This window comes from Clupea harengus, chromosome 18 (genome assembly GCF_900700415.2).
Source record: "Clupea harengus chromosome 18, Ch_v2.0.2, whole genome shotgun sequence".
Classification (NCBI taxonomy): Eukaryota; Metazoa; Chordata; class Actinopteri; order Clupeiformes; family Clupeidae; genus Clupea; species Clupea harengus.
The window spans coordinates 11,161,165-11,166,164 of record NC_045169.1 but is presented as its reverse complement, the minus strand read 5'-3'; the positions used below and the strand labels follow the sequence as shown (position 1 = coordinate 11,166,164).

Genomic DNA, 5,000 nt, shown 5'->3' with positions numbered 1-5,000 from the left:
GAGGTCAGCGACTTCATAAAGGAGGGGATTACTTCATTGAGTTTACGGCCAGCTTGCATTGTGGTGTGTGACTGAAGTTGAATTACGGAAAAGCTAACAATGGGTTGGCACGTGGCGTGGAATGGAGTCTTCCTTCCTGTGGGCATGGCAGCGTGGCAGACACAACATTCCCTCTTGCAGCAGTCCACACTGGTGCACGTGATCTCCAGACACCTCATGCTGCCTGAGTATTCACACATGCTTCTTGTTGTCTAACCATTCACTCTCAAAGGCTCTCAAACTCTATCACTATCTCACTCTTTCTTCATCTCTCTTCTTTCTCCATCTAGTAATTACGTAGTTATGAGGAAGAATTAGAAAGGCTATGCTTGTAATTAAATGAAATGATTTGCACACATGCACACTAAGACGCACATAACCCCTCTATACACACCCACATGCATCACACACACACACACACAAACAACACTTAAAATTATGAAATAAGGATAAAATCCCCTTCATGCTCAAACCACATAATACGTTTTTACTGCACAGTTGCAGTGTTTTCATATTATGCACTGAAGCCAGGCCTATTTCTGAGGTAATCTAAACAATATGTTGGCTTTCAGTAACTCACATGGGATTTGAAATTATTTCAAGCCAAAGTGACTTAATTCTTAATTCTTCCCAAAAACCAAGGTTTCAGTGGTTGATAATATCTACAGAGCAACAGATTGTCATGACCCATAACACCTGGTAGCGCTGACGTTCAACAGACTCGCCAGCACCCATAGGTCTGGCTCTGCTTCGCTTCTCACTCGAAACTCGGTTCAATTTGCCCCAGCGGGCTGGTGATGTCATCTGAAATACCAACGCCGGGGAACAGGCCTAAGATCTGGAGCAGAGGGGTGCGGCATCTGCCTGTGTCTAATCCACTAGTGCATATTAAACTGTCATCTCATCTCGCGGTTGTCCGCCACCAGGCCCTCGGATCTCACATTCACACCCCCGCCACACCCTGGAGCAGAGTCCGGGAGACTTTTAATCAGCACGTGGATTTTATCACCGCGCTGATGTAGGTCCATGTGGAGTGATGACTCTCACGCTTCTGTGGTTTCCCTCTGTGCTTAACCCTTCGTTACAGAAATAGTTGACGTGATTTTATTCGGTACTTTTCAAACTTTCTTATACAAAAATGTGTGTGTTTACATACAGCATGCCATAGACCCATTGTAAGAACAGAACAATTATCTTTTTTCTTTTGTTTTAACTATTTTATAGATTGACATTTATTCTCAAGTTTACAGCTTATGTGATGACTTTAGAACATTGGTTTGCAAGCTGTTTTGTATTAAGGAATAATGAAAACAGCACCATCATGTCGACTGCCTCCAGAGTCACTGACAAAAAGTTCCCTGAAATAAAACATGGGCAGTCAAGACTGTTCATACTAGCTGGGGCAATTCTAATGCACGGTGAACACATCTGGAAAAAATACAATGATAAATCAAATCAAGAGTGAACCCTGTCGCAAAAATAAATCCCTCAAAACCCAACCTCCATACCTACTGGATGTAGGAACGACCTACAACTCACTCTTCAAACTTTGCTCCTAAATCCCTTGATCCGGTGCATGAGTGTACAAAGCGTACTCAACTCAAACAGGAACACAGGCTCCTCTACTGACACATTTTCCCTTCCTCTCAATGCAAAACCCTCATGGCCTAAACAAACACACAAACAAAACCATCCGCAGGTGCTGGAATGCTCGTTACTGCAAAGACGTGGGGAGAGAGAGGTGACAGTGGCAGAGACTTGTGGGTAGAGCCCTTAACCTAAGTGCAGGGTAGTACTCTTAGGTTTTCCTCCTAGAAACCTTTTAAGGGCATGTTGTTCTTTTTTGCAGTGTTTGGCCTGGCAAGCTCCAAAATAACACCTGAGGAGCCTAATGAAAACACTGACTGCAGCTCAACTGAGGAAAAATAACCTCGAAGGGACTGAGCGAGAGAGATTGCAAAGGGACTATGAAGCTATGTATTGGAATATCAATGGTCTGTTGGACCACAACAAGGAGAGTATTTGAGACTGACAAATGTCATGGATGAAGGACAGTAGAGTCCATTCAACATCTCTCACAATATCTCCCTCACACACTCTCAAACAGATAATGAATACAATACTGCACACACTGGGCCACACACTGACGCCTAGACAGGCAGACACAGACACACACACACACACACACACACACACACACACACACACACACACACACACACACACACACACACACAAACACACTCCCTCAAACAAGTTGATGAATTTCATGCTGTACATTCATACACACGCAAACACATACACACACACACACACACACACACACACAGACAAACAGACCGACAGACACACACACACACGCACACACTCTGAAGCAGACCTATGTCTCTGTGCCTCACACACAATGGGGGCTTTGACGGCCTGGGAGCCTCCACTGTCTGCTGCTGTCCCTGCCAGACTGCCGCTCAGACACTCGCGCCTTTTTGGACCGTCCCGCGCCCAAACACGAGACTCATGAGGAGCCCGTCCAGCCCCGGGGCTGTAAACATGGGGCCAGAGAGGGACCACAGCGCCGCGAGCTGACCGCCCTCTCTTTACTCTTCAGGCCGTCCGTCATACAGACAGGCTTCAGGCCTGCTGTGGCTCAAACATTTCAGTCCTCCCCTGCTTGCATGCGATCACTGTCTCTATCTCTATCTAGCTATGCAGCTATCATTCTACCACAACACTTGTTCCCATTTATCAAAGGGAGATGGGGCACCTTGACTTTTCAAGCTCAGACACTCCATAGCCCCGTTGTTGTTGTTGTTGTTGTTGTTGTTGACACTCCATGTTGTTGTTGTTGAAAATATGTTTCAAGCCTGAGCTACTTGCATGCAGTTACTAGATCCCATGATCATTTTACTAACTCTAATCACCAGGGACGATGAGGGCTTTTCTTCTAATCCATAGACCTGTTGGTGTTGTCAGATAAAAAAATTAAAAAAACATTTTTAAACATTGAAGCTTCTTGGACGCAATCTTTCTAGCTTTGTCTGCCATCCTACAGTGACCCTGTCTTCCAGTAAGATGACGGAGGCCTTTCAATCGATTTGAGAATTGCAATCTTTAGCTCCATGGAGCACAACCCTCTCCAGCTCTTTCTTTCCCCTTTTTCCGAACATCAAAAATGAAGGAGGCCTTTCCTCCTCATACTTCCAAAGATCCCCTAGGTGTGCTGTTGTTACTGTTTACGAATCGCTTCCACATTCCTATCTCGGCAGGTTTGCATATCTCTCCAGCCTCGCTTTATCAATCTCTCCACCTCTAGCTGATTTTCCACACATCAGAGATGATTGAGGCTTTCTCACAACATTGCTAAATTTTGCACGTCTGGGGAATGTCTTAGCAGTACTTTAAAGGTATCTTAAAATGCCTGGGCCATACTGTTGTGGAGGTGATTCGGATCTGTCCTTTCACTTTATTGACTGGGACGAAAAACAACATGCAGAGAGGTGTCTGCATGTCTTGCTTTCACTGAGTCGTAACAGATTTGGCGAGTTCCCAAGTATTTCCTGCTACACCAGGGAAACAAGTGGCATGTCACATAGACACACACACACACACACAGAAACAGACACAGACACAAACACACACACATTACTGGAGCAGTCATTGGCAAGAGCTGAGGAGGGCCTGCACAGACATGCCCGCGAGATTGGCCACAGATTAATCAAACCTGTGGTGTAATTTGGACTACTGGCTAAGTAACACCAATCTCTGGAGACAACACTGCAAGATACACAGAGAGGAATGTGGGTGCACTGCAACACTGAAACATGGTGAGCAAGTATGTGTGTGTGTGTGTGTGTGTGTGTGTGTGTGTGTGTGTGTGTGTGTGTGTGTGTGTGTGTGTGTGTGTGTGTGAGAGAGAGAGAGCAAGTGTGTGTATGTTTAGTGTCCGTGTGTGCATGCAGACGCAAGAAGTCTGTGTGACGCATGTGTAGTCTACATCTGGCTCGACCTGTCTCTTGATGTGCTGTTTACCGTACAAAATGGCGTGTGCTGTCAGAGTGGGCCCACGAGGTTCCCTCGTTTATGAGCGGGCCAAATAGGAAGAGACTGCGGAGAAGAGGAGGACTAGTTGGCTCTCTGTCTTTCTTTTTGTCTTTCTCCTCGTTTTTCATTGAAAAGAAAAAAACACAGCTGAGTCTTCCTGTGTGTGTGTGTGTGTGTGTGTGTGTGTGTGTGTGTGTGTGTGTGTGTGTGTGTGTGTGTGTGTGTGTGTGTGTGTGTGTGTGTGTGAGAGAGCTGTGGCCAGAACACTGGGGAGGCCTGCAGAATGAGATCCGGCTGGGTGGACAACAAAACAATGAGACGCTTGACGAGATAGAGAGATAGAGGGGGGGGGGGGGGGGGGGGGGGGGGGGGGGGGGTGAGGGAGATAGAGAGAGGGATAGAGGGAGCGGGAGAAAGAGGGAGGGAGAGAGAAAAAGAGAGGGAGAGAGAAAAAGAGAGGGAGAGAGAAAGAGAGGAAGAGAGAGAGAGAGGAACTGAGAGAGAGAGAGAAAGAGAGGGAGAGAGAGAGGGATAGAGGGAGCAGGAGAGAGAGGGAGGGAGAGAGAAAAGAGAGGGAGAGAAAGAGAGGAAGAGAGAGAGAGAGGAACTGAGAGAGAGAGAGAGAAAGAGAGGGAGAGAGAGAGGGAGGAAGGGAGGCTCTGAGCAGGATCTGTTCAGCTGAAGCATGAAAAGAAAGAAAAGAAAAACTCCCTCATGCTTTATTTCTTGCACTCCCACACAGTTAACTATGCACACTCTCACACATACACGCACACACACACACACACACACACACACACACACACTCTCTCTCTCTCTCTCTTACAAACACACGCATACCCTCTCTAACATACACACACGCATACACACAAACACACACACAACCGCTCTCACATACACGCAAACACTCTCTCTCTCTCTCT

At 46.5% G+C, this 5,000-nt stretch overlaps 1 protein-coding gene across 2 annotated transcripts in view; it reads right to left on the bottom strand.

Moving 5' to 3' along the window:
* Positions 1 to 5,000, bottom strand: part of eml3 (EMAP like 3) — a 40,696-nt gene that overhangs the window by 27,916 nt on the left and 7,780 nt on the right. The gene's annotated exons all lie outside the window — the stretch shown is intronic.